We start from the raw sequence: 13,397 nt of genomic DNA, 5'->3' as shown, positions 1-13,397 counted from the left end.
AGCTAAACAGAAAATTTGGACATGAAACAGGAGGTCCAAGAGACACATGAAAAGGTAAAAAAAAAAAAAAAAAAAAAAAAGAGGCGGTAAAAGGGAAAAACAATGCTATCCAGTAAGTTGAAACTGGCTATATCCCAGCATGGGGGAAAAAGATTCTCATAAATCTTGAGAATTGTAACTCTAACAGAGAAAATATACCTAGCCAGAAATGATGGACTTTCATGACCTATCCATGAGACTGCTATCTAAAGAGATGTAACTGACTTTAATGCCACTTGGGAGAAAGACTCTAATAATTCTCAGGAATTTTGACTCTATTCGATACAATATACAGAACTGGAAAGGACAGACACTCAGAATTTTCTATGACTTAGGGAGAAGGATCTAAAAAAAAACAACACTACCTCCCTAAAAAGGAGGATAGGAAAGAGATGGGAGGAGGGAGGGGATTGGTTGGGGTAAATTTCATTACACTAAGAGGTACAAAAAACCCTATGGTAATAGTGGGGAAGAAGGGAGCAGAGGAGAAACACCTGAATCTTCTTCTCATCAGACTTGGCTTGAAGTCAACATACATATACTCAGTAAGCTTATAACACATCTAACCTTTCAAGTATTAAAAGGGGAAAAGGGGAGGGGGGAGTGGGGGGAAAAGGGGAAATAACAAAAGGAAGGGAAAAGGGGAAAGGGGAAAGAAAGGGGAGGGATGATATAGGAGGGCAAGCACGCTGAAAGGGATGGTATTCAGAAAAACATACTGGGGAATATGGATAAAGGGGGGAGAAAGGGGGAAAATACAAACAGAGGGATGCTAGCACAGAGGGAAATAAAGAATTTGTGATCATAACCTTGAATGTGAATGGGATGAACTCTCCCTTAAAATGTAAGCAAATAGCAGAGTGAATTAAAAACCAGAATCCTACAATATGCTGCTTACAAGAAACTCATTTGAAGCAGAGAGATACATAATGAGTAAAAGTAAAAGGTTGGAGCAAAATATATTTTGCTTCAGCTGAAGTAAAAAAAGCAGGGGTAGCAATCAATCTTTAACTCAGACAAAGCAGCATCAAAAATAGATAGCATTAAAAGAGATAAGGAAGGAAACTTTATCCTCCTAAAAGGTACCATAGATAACAAAGTCATTTCAATACTGAATATATATGTACCCAGTGGGACATCACCCAGATTTTAGAGGAGAAGCTGAAAGAACTACAGGAAATATAGACAGCAAAACTCTAGTAGTGGGAGACCTCAACCTCCCGCTATCAGATCTAGATAAATCAAATTATACAATAAACAAGAAAGAAGTTAAGGAGGTAAATAAATTACTAGAAAAATTAGATATGTTAGACCTATGAAGGAAACTAAATGGGGATAGAAAGTAATATACCTTTTTCTCTGCAGTACATGGAACTTATACAAAAATTGATCATGTACTAGGACATAAAAACCTAATAATCAACTACAGAAAGTCAGAAATAGTGAATATATCTTTCACAGATCACAATGCAATAAAAGTCATATGCAATAATGGGCCAAGGAGATACAGACTCAGAACAAATTGGAAACTGAATAACCTCATTTTGAAAAATGAGTGGACCAAAAAACAAATTATGGAAATAATTAACCATTTTATCCTAGATAATGATAATAATGAAACAACATACCAAAACCTATGGGATTCATTCAAAGTGACTCTCAGGGGATATATTATAGCTCTAAATGCTTACATGAATAAATTGGAGAAAGAGGAAATCAATGAACTAAACATGCAACCAAAATATTAGAGAAAGAACAAATCAAAAATCCCCAATTAAATACCAAATTAGAAATTCTAAAAATTAAAGTAGAATTAATAAAATCAAATGCATAAAACTATTGAATTAATAAATAAAACCAAAAGTTGGTATTATGAAAAAACCAATAAAATTGATAAACCTCTGGTCAATTTGATTAAAAAAAGAAAGGTGAACTCACCCCCAATGAGGAGGAAATCAAAGTAATACTTTGAAATTATTTTTCCCAACTCTATGCCAATAAATTTGATAATCTAAGTGACATGGATGAATATTTAAAAAATTAGAAGTTGCCCAGGCTAAATGAAAAAGAGATTAAATACCGAAACAACACTATCTGAGAAAACTAAATTCAATAAGCCATCATTGTACTCCCTAAAAAAAATCTCCAGCGCTTGATGGATTCACAAGTGAATTCTACCAAACATTTAAGGAACAATTGGTTCAAATTCTATATAAACTCTTTGGAAAAATAGGGAAATTTGGAACTCTGCCTAACTCTTTCTATGAAACCAATATAGTGCTGTTAACTAAACCAGGAAGAGTTAAAACAAAGAAAGAAAATTATAGAACTATCTCCCTGATGAATATAAATGCAAAAATCTTAAATAAAATCTTAGCAAAATGATTACAACAAGTTATCACGAGGATAATACATTACGATCCAGTAGGATTTATTCCAGTAATGCAGGGTTGGTTCAATATTAGAAAAACTGTTAGTATACTCAATTATATCAACAACAAATCTATCAGAAATCATATGATCATATCAATAGATGCTGAAAAGCTTTTGACAAAATATAGCATCCATTCCTATTAAAAACACCACAGAGTGTAGGAATAAACGGACTGTTCCTTAAAATAATTAGCAATATCTATCTAAAACCATCGAGAAGCATTATATTCAATGGGGAGAGGCTAGACGCATTCCCAATAAGATCAGGGGTGAAACAAGGGTGCCCATTATCACCACTACCATTCAATATTGTATTAGAAATGTTAGCATCAGCAAGTAGAGAAGGAAAAGAAATTGAAGGATTTAGAATCAGGAAGGAAGAGACAAAACTCTCACTCTATGCAGATGACATGATAGTCTACCTAGAGAATCCCAAGGAATCATCCAAAAAAACTACTGGAAACAATCAACAATTTTAGCAAAGTTGCAGGATATAAAATAAACCCTCATAAATCCTCAACTTTTCTATATATGTCTAGCAAGATACAGCAGGAAGAGCTAGAAAGAGAAATCCCATTCAAAGTAAGCTCAGACAATATAAAATACTTGGGAGTCTATTTGCCAAGATAGACTCAGAATCTTTTTTGAAAACAATTATAAAACACTTCTCACACAAATTAAATCAGATTTCAATAACTGGGCAAATATCAACTACTCATGGATAGGTAGAGCTAATATAATAAAAATGACAATTCTACCAAAACTAAACATCTGTTTAGTGCCCTACCAATCAAAATTCCAAAAAATTACTTTAATGAGTTAGAAAAATTGTAAGTAAATTCATATGGAGAAATAAAAAGTCAAGAATTACCAGGAGCTTAATGAAAAAAAGTGCAAAAGTAGGTGGCTTAGCCCTACCTGATTTAAAATCATATTATAAAGCATCAGTCATCAAAATTGTTTGGTATTGGCTAAGAAATAGAGTGGTGGACCAGTGTAATAGACTAGGTGTAAAAGCAGGAGATGATTATAGTAATCTTCTGTTCGATAAAAACAAAGAGTCCAGCCATTGGGATAAAAACTCACTCTTTGCTGGGATAATTGGAAGTTAGTATGGAAGAAACTTAGATTAGAGCAACACTTCACACCCTTTACCAAGATAAGATCCAAATGGTTACAGGATGTAGACATAAAAAAACAATACTCTAAGCAAATTAGAAGATCAAGGACTAGTTTACCTGTCAGATCTATGGAAAGGGGAGTAGTTCATGATTAAGGAAGAGTTGGAGAACATCACCAAAAATCAATTAGATGATTTTGATTACATTAAATTAAAAACCTTTTTCACAAAAACCACTGTAACCAAGATGAAAAGAAATATAATAAATTGGAAAACAATCTTTACAACTAATGATTCTGACAAAGGACTCATTTCTAAAATATACAGAGAACTGAGTCATATTTTTAAAACAAAAAGCCATTCCCCAATTGGCAAATGGTCAAAGGATATGGCGCGGGCAATTTACAGATGAGATCAAAGCAATTTATAGCCATCTGAAAAAATGCTCTAAATAATTAATTATTAGAGTAATGCAAATTAAAACTTCTCTGAGGTACCACCTCACAGCTCTCAGATTGGCCAATATGACCAGAAAGGATAATGATCATTGTTGGAAGGGTTGTGGGAAATCTGGGACACTATTACACTGTTGGTGGAGCTGTGAAATCATCCAACCCTTCTGGAGAGCTATTTGGAACTACACCTAAAGGGCAACAAAAATGTGCATACCCTTTGACTCAGCAATACCACTTCTGGCTTTATGTCCTGAAGAGATGATGAAAAAGGGTAAAAACATTACTTGTAGAAAAATATTTATAGCAGCCCTGGTTGTGGTGGCAAAGAATTGGAAATCCAGTAAATGTCCTTCAATTGGGGAATGGCTTAGCCAACTGTGGGATATGTATGTCATGGAACAATATTGTTTTATTAGAAACCAAGAGGGATGGGATTTCAGGGAAGCCTGGAGGGATTTGCATGAACTGATGCTGAGTGAGATGAGCAGAACCAGAAAAACTCTGTACACCCTAACAGCAACATGGGAGTGATATTCAACCTTGAATGACTTGCTCATTCTATCAGTGCAACAATTGGGAACAATTTTGGCTTGTCTGCAAAGGAAAGTGTCATCTGTATCCTGATAAGGAGCTGTGGAGTTTGAACAAAGTTCGAGGACTCTTCCCTTTAATTTAGAAAAAGCAGATATCTTATTTTCTGATCTTGTTACCTCTTAGAATTCTTGTCTCTTCTCTAAGGATATGATTTCTCTCTCATCACTCCGAATTTGGATCAAGGTACAACATGGAAACAAAGTAAAGACTGGCAGATTGCTTTCTGTGAGGGGGGAGGGAAGTAAGATTGGGGGGAAATTGTAAAACTCAAATAATGTCTTTAATAAAAATTAATAAAACAAAAGAACTATGCCCAAACAGCAATGAAAAGTACCTGTCCGTGCCCTTTGACACAGCAATTCTGATCCTAGGTCTATAACCAGAAGAAACTGTAAAAAAATGGGAAAAGTCCCACATGTTCCAAAATATTCATAGCAGGTTTTTTTTTTTGCAGTGGCAAAGAAATGGGAATTGAGGGGATGTCCATCAATTGGGAAGTAGCTAAAGAAGTTATGGTACATGAGTTCTATGGAATACCATTTTTCTATAAGAAACCATAAATACAGAAGCATGGAATAAAATTACAGGATCTGATGCTGAGTGAAGGGAGCAGAACCAAGAGAACAATGTACATGTTAACAACAATATTGTGAGATGATCAAGTTTGATGGATGCAATTGCTCTCAGCAACTCAGAGAGCTAGGACAACCTTATTAGATAGACAATGCAATCCCCATCCAGAGGAAGAAGAACAAAACAAAACAAAACAAAATCCTTCAGAATTAAATGAACACTGTATTCACTTTTTTAAAAATATCTCTTATGTAGTTTTTTTTTTTTCCCTTAATCCTAATTCCTCATTCAAAAATGACTAAGCTTAACACAAATGTGTATGTATAATGTTAAACTGACTGTTGTTCCTGAAGGAAGCGGGATGGGAAGGGAGAGGGGAAGGAAAATTTGTAAGTTAAAAACATACATAAAAAAATTTTCATACCATCTATTTGGAAAAATGAAATATCAGTAAAAATGAGTAGTAGCTCTACAGAGACTTGGCAAAATATGGTAACTGAAAGAAAAATATGAGAATATTGTGTAGTAAGGCACTCAATTTTGAAAATTTACAATGTTCAAGAGAAATAACTAAAAATAATCACCAGATATCTTGGAATATTCATGTGTAATTTCAAACAATTCAGAATAAACCAGTGATAAGAATAAATTTAAATGGATACTTGAGGAAGTTATTGAGGAAGACAGGTAAAAATAGAATACAGGACACCAATGGAGTAATTAGGCTTGAAGATATCTAGAGATAGCTCTTTATTTTAAATAATTGCAGAGTGATATTGAATTAGTTCATGTCTAATGATAGTTTAAGATTGTGCATATTTTCACAGTAAAATAGTAAAGCAGGACATTTTTTAAAATTACCAAACTAAGTCCATTTTGGAGTAAAGGTGGGGCATTTTATTTTATTTTATTTTTGTACTTTTAGTATTATTGATTGTTTATTTTTACATTATAGATATTTACATTTACTTTTTATTCATGAGAAGTCATGTTATACATTAAATTGCAGAGGTAAAATAAAAAAGTGACAAAATTTGAAAGTTCATTCAGCATTTTCCATTCATTTTATCTCCTTACACTTCACTTGAAAAAAAACTATAGATAGAGGTAGAGATAGAGATAAAGATTGAAACAGAGACAGAGATAGAGATAGATAGTTGAAGAAAGGGGCCAAATGTAATGTTGAATCCTGAATGTGAATTGGGGCAATTCAGTATTTTTTGATGAATTTTTCCAGAAGTGTTCAGCAATCCTGGAGCAGACTTGGAGAAATAATATGTGGAAATTATGCTTACATATAGGTTTATACTTTTACAAAATTTTCAAAGGGACTCTCACAAAAGATAAACAGTTTTAGCAATTGAATTCTTATACTGATATTATTGCCAACCAAGTTTACTTATTCTTCCCTATTTTGTATGTGTGTGTGTGTGTGTGTGTGTGTGTGTGTTTATCTAAGGTCATGTGTGGATTCAGATGAATTTAGTTGAAGTATTCTGACATTGGGCATATTTCTTTTTTTTCTAATCTTATTATAATAGACATTACAAGATGATAACTAGATGATAAATAATATCTTACCCACATTAAATCCCATATTCAGCATTTTCCCAAGTTGAATGGAATGGTACCATCTTATTCTATAATAGCAAAGACTTGAAGAACTGAACATCACCTCTATGACAAGATTAGGCAATTCAGATTAAATCAGAGGTATAAAAATGATCAGAGATATGGGATTTATATAGAAAATCATCTTGAACATGCTTTCTTTATGCTATAATGCAATTTAAATCAATTTATACTAAAATGTGATTAAGTCACCTCCTATTCATTTATAATATTGTCATGTATGATTTAGTACTTGTGGGGTAAATTGATTTCCTTTTTTTTTAGGTTTTTGTAAAACAAATGGGGTTAAGTGGCTTGCCCAAGGCCCCACAGCTTGGTAATTATTGAGTATCTGAGGCTGGATTTGTACTCAGGCACTCCTGACTCCAGGGCTGGTACTCTATTCTCTGTGCAACCTAGCCACCCCTATAATTTGATTTTCTAATACAATGAAGAACTAAATAAAATATAAAGGAAAATTATTAATCAGCCTAAAAGAGAAATGTGCTTAAATACTGAGAATAAATGTTTTTCGGAACATAATGACAGTAATGATAAAAACTGATTTTTATACAATTTTAAGTTTTGAAAAGCACTTTGCAAATCATTTCATTTGATGGTGGAATAATATTAGACTAGGAAGAGTGCTTAAATGTACCAATAACACTCGTACATGATCTTTGACTTCTATCTACAATGGAAATAATAGGATTTACTTCATAAGTGATAGGAAACTGACAATTGAATTAATTGATAGAGGAATATCCTGGGTTCCATGTTCTTCTCCATCATTGCAAACTGGCCAATCTTCATTTTATAGTCTTAGAGAATGGCCTACCTAGAAATCAATGACTTAACCAGTTTTCCAGGAATAGAATGCATATGAGCAATTGGGTCTGAAACTCATATCTCCCCATTTTAGGATAAATCTCTTTGAATTATGCCATATAGTGGACTAATCGACTATTTTGAAATGAATAACTCAAAGTTATTATTTCATAGGATGCATAGGAAAAGCAATGAAATGCTTGCTTATTAAAGATGAGAACGACAACAATAACAATAATGATATGGTCAAGTAGTTTCTTTAATCAAAAAGAGTTCTAAATTTTGATTCAGGAAGACCTGAGATCATCTGTCTACAAACTTTGTTTTTTTTACATTTTTGTCATATATAAGTAAAGATGAATTTTTTAGTATGTAACCATAAGTTTCTTCTCTGGTGATGGATATCATTTTTAACATAAGTCTTACAGAGTTGTATTCCATCACTGTATTGCTGAGAATAATTAAGTAATTCAAAGCTTATACTTTACAATGTTGCTGTTACTTTGAATGAAGTATATTTCACTTTGCAAGAGCTCATGTAAGATTTTACAAGTTCTTCTGAGAGCTTCTGCATATCATTTCTTCTTTTTTTGTTTCCAATTGCATGCAAACATCATTTTTAACATTTCATCCTTTAACAAATTTTTGAATGCCATACTTTTCTACCAACCTCCCTTCACTTCCCTCTCCCCATGGCAACAAAGAATCTGATATGGGCTACACATGTCCAATTGTGTATTAAAAATTATATTATGCATGATGTAAAAAGAGAATTAAAATGGGGGAGGAGGGGAATATCATGAGAGAGAAAGAAACAAAATAAAAGACAGTAAAAAATTGATATAGCATGATTTACTATGCATACAGAATTCATACTGTTTTCTTTGGATGTGGATGGCATTTTCCATCTTTGTGATAATAGACTGTGTACTGAATTCCCTGAATCAAAGATTGTGTTTAAGTTTTATTGTCATTTGAGCATAATTGCAAATTGCTCTCAGAATGGTTGGATCAAAAGTAGCATCATTATTAAACAACTATGCACCAAGTGGTATAGCACTTAAACTCTTATAGGGAGATATAAACAGTAGAACTATAATAGGGGGGAAACGCCTCTTCCTCTCTCAGAATTAGATACATCTGACCAGAAAATAAGCATTAACAGAGTTAAGTAAATGAATATTATTTTAGAAACTTTAGATATGAGGAATTGATATGAAAGTGAATAAAAAGGAATATAATTTTTTCTCTGCAGTGCATGTCACCTATAGAAAAATTGAACGTGTAGTACCTTACAATCAAATGCAGAAATCAAAAATGCTAAGTGCATCCTTTTCAGATCATGATTCAATAAAAATTATATATAACAAAGCTTCAAGGAAAGATAAACCAAAAATTAATTGTAAACTAAACAACCTAATTTAAAAATTTGAGTGGATCAAACAACAAATCATAGAAATAACCAATAGTTTCATCTAAGAAATTACAAAATGAAACATCATACCAAAATTTACAGAATACAATCAAAACAGTTTTTAGGGAAAAGTGTTATAATTCTAAATGCTTACATGAATAAAAGACAGAAGGTGGTGTCAATAAATTGTCTACACAATAAAAAAAAGGTGGAAAAAGAATAAATTAAAAATCTCCAATTAAATACCAAATGAGAAAAAGAGAACTTAATAAAACTGAAGATAAGAAAACCATTGAAATAATAAATAAAACTATGAGTTGGTTTTATGAAAGAAGCAATGAAATAGATAAAATTTTAGTTAATCTTATTTTTAAAAAGAAAGAAGAAAATCAAATTGCCAGAATCAAAAATGAAAAGTGTAAACTCACCATCAATGAGGGAGAAAATAAAGTAATAATTGGGAGATATTTTGCTCAACTGTATGTCAATAAATTTGATAATTTAATTGAAATGGGTGAATATGAGCAAAAAATATACCTACATTAATAGAAGAGGAAAGAAAATACTTCAATAGCCTCATTTGAGAAAAATATATTGGCAAAACTATCAATAAACTACCCAAGAAAAATCTCGAAGGCTAGATGGAGTTATCAGTGACTTCTACCAAGCTTTTAAGTAACAATTAACTCCAATTTTATATAAAGTATTTTAAAGTAATGGGACAAGCAGTTCGGCCAAATTCCCATTATGACATCAATATGAAGCTGATATCTAAACCAGAAAAGGTCAAAGCAAACAAAAAACATTATAGACCAGTCAGTCTAATGAACATTTAAGCAAAAATTTTATAAAATTTTAACAAATAGGGGCAGCTAGGTGGCACAGTGGATAAAGCACTGGCCCTGGAGTCAGGAGTACCTGGGTTCAAATCCGGCTTCAGACACTTAATTTACCTAGCTGTGTGGCCTTGGGCAAGCCACTTAACCCCATTAAATTGCAAAATTCTAAAAAAAAAATAGTAATTAGCTGTATCTATCTAAAACAATCAATAAGCGTTATACATAAAATAGGAGCATTTACAATAAGAACATGGGTGAAATATGAATGACCATTATCACCACAACTCTTCAGTATTTGATTTCAATTGTATTTAAATTTTTCTTTTAGGATTTTGCAAGGCAATGGGGTTACGTGGATTGCCCAAGGCCACACAGCTAGCTAATTATTAAATGTCTGAGGCCAAATTTGAACTCTGGTACTCCTGACTCCAGGGTAGGTGCTCTATCTACTGTGCCACCTAGCTGCCCATAAATTGTATTTAAATTTTAATTTAAATTTAAATTTTAGGAATGGGTAAAGAAAAAGCAATTGAAGGAAATAGATTGGGCAATAAATAAAATCTTCACTCTTTGCAAATGATATGATGGTATACTTAGAGAACCTTAGAAAATCAAATAAAAAAACAACTTGAAAAAAATAACTTCATTAAAGTAGCAGAATATAAAATAAATTCATACAAATAATTCGTATTTTTTATTTATGAATATTAAAGTTCAAGAGCAAGATATAAATTCCATTTAAAGTAACTGCACACAACATTCAATACTTGGGAATCTACCTCCCAAATCTAGAAACTATATGAACAAAATTGAAAAAAAGTATTTTCACACAGATAAAGTCAGATTAAATCAACTGGGAAAAATGTGAATTCGCCATGGGTAGGCTAAGAAAATATAATAAAAATTACAATACTTGCAAATTAAATTATTTATTCAGTGACATAGTGATTAAAACATTATATACAGAACTAAAAATAATAATACCAAAATTCATCTGACCAAAAAAATTTCACGAATATCAAGTTATTTGATGAAAAATGCAAATGAAGGAGGCTGAGCTATATCAGTTCTAAAACTATATTTTAAAGCATTGGTATTGGTTAAGAAATCAAGTAATGGTGACAGCTAGGTGACACAGTGGATAGAGCACTGGACCTGGAGTCATGATGACCTGAGTAAAAATCTGACCTCAGACACTTAAAAATTACCTAATTTTATGAATTTAGGCAAGTCACTTAACGCCATTGCCTTGCCAAAAAACCCAAACAAAAAAACAACAAAAAAGGAATCCAGTGATGGAACAGTGATACAAAAAAGTAGTTGTAAATTACATCATCAATCTACTGTGTGCCAAAAACAATAGCTTCTGGGATAAGCACTCAATATTTGACAAAAACTGCTGGGAAAACTGAAAAATAGTATGGCAAAAGCTAGGCACAGACTCACAACTCACACCCTAAACCAAAATAAGATCTAAATGGTATTTAGATTTAAATTCAGAACTACAAGATGATAACATAGACTATGTAAGAGAAGAAGAAATATTCTGTCAGATCTATGGGAAGGGGAGAAATTTATGGCCAAACAAGAAATCAAGATCATTATAAATGGCAAATGAATTGTGTTTACTATATTAATTAGAAAAGACTTTGTATTATTAAAATCATTGCAGTCAAAATTCAAAAAATGTAATATTTAGAAAAAGAATCAAATTAAGAAGACTACAAGTCATTCCTCAAATGATAAATTGTCAAAGGACAGGAAAATGCAGTATTCAGATGAAGAAATTAAAGTTATTTATCATCATATAAAAATATTCCAAATCACTTTTGATTAAATGAGAATTGAAACAATTCTGAGGTAACACCTTTCACCTATAAGATTGGATAAAATGACAGAAATAGGAATATGATCATTGCTGAAGAAGATGTAAGGAAAATTGGAACATTAATGTATTGTTGGTGATGTTGTGAACTGATCCAGTCATTTTTTAGAACAATCTAGAATGAATTCCAAAGAACAATAAATGTGAGCATTGGGTTGTGATTTGATCCAACAACACCATACTAGGTCTGTATCACAAAAAAAAAAAAACCAAAAAAATAAAAATTGGGAAAAGTTTCACATGTTCAAATATATTCATAGGAGCTCTTTTTGTTGTGGAAAAGAATTGGAAATTGTGGAGATGCCCTTCAATTGGGGAATGCCTGAACAAGTTAGGAATATGAAATTTATGGAATGCTATTCTTTAAGAAGTCATAAGCTGTTGGACTTTAGAGAACCATGGAAAGTCTCTCATTTACTGATGCTAAGTAAAGTGAGAACAAAGGAGAACATGATATATATCAATGACATCATTGTGAGATAGTCAACTATGATTATAACCTCTCAGCAGTTCAGAGATCAAGTACAATCTGAGAGACCTGCTATGGACATTGTCATCCATTTTCCAGAGGGGGAAAACAAAACAGAATAAAACAAAACAAACAAAAACCCCTACTGAATGGAAATGCACAGTAAAGTCTACTATGTTCACTTTTGAAACCTTTTTTTTATTATTTCTTTCTTTTCTAATTTTTTTCTTTCCCCTTAAATCTAATTCCTGTTTCACAACATGACTAAATATAAATATATTAAACATAAATGTACATGTGCAACTTTTGCCAGACTGTTCACTGCCATGAGGCTGGGGGTGGAAAGGGAAGATGGTAGAAAAATTGAAACTCATAAATTTTCTAATGGAAGAATGTTGAAATTAATATTGCATGTAATTAAAAATGAAATAAAATTTTAATTTGAAGAAAATGAACAGTTGGATCAGTTCACAGTTCTACCAACAGTACCTTAGTATTCCTTTTTTCCCACATCCTCTCCAACATTGATTGTTTTCCTTTAGCGGCCTGATAATTTTGAAGTGTTATCTTACACTTCTTTTAATTGACATTTGTCTAATCACAAAAGATTTGGAGCGTTTTTTCATAACTATGGATGACTAATTTTTTTTGCCTCTTATGAGGTGTTCATAGTATTTTAATGCCTCTGCTTTCTTATTCCAGTATAATTTTTATAACTTTATTGTTTTATACCAGTCTTATAATAACAGTCTGTCAAAGTATTCTCCTTTAATATTTCCTTAGAGAAGTACAATTGTCAAGAACCATAAAGCATTTCAAATAATTATTTGAAATTTGAAATCTGGAGCAACATGAAAGGTAGCCTAGTTCTATTAGATCTAAAACTATACTATAAAGTGACAATCATCAAAACTCCCTGGTCCTGGTTAAGAAAAAAGAGTAATGGATCAGTGGATTAGGATGGGTTCAATAGAAATATTAGTAAATGACTAGTAATCTACTGTGACAAATCCAAGGACATTAACTTCTGGAATAAGAACTCACTATTTGATAAAAATTGTTGGGAAAATTGGAAAACAGTTTGACAAACCTGGACATAGACTCATATCTCATACCTCATACCAAAATTAGTCAAAA

Source organism: Macrotis lagotis, chromosome 5, assembly GCF_037893015.1.
Source record: "Macrotis lagotis isolate mMagLag1 chromosome 5, bilby.v1.9.chrom.fasta, whole genome shotgun sequence".
In the NCBI taxonomy this organism is placed as follows: Eukaryota; Metazoa; Chordata; class Mammalia; order Peramelemorphia; family Peramelidae; genus Macrotis; species Macrotis lagotis.
The sequence above is the reverse complement of the archived record's forward strand: the minus strand, read 5'-3'. Positions refer to the sequence as shown.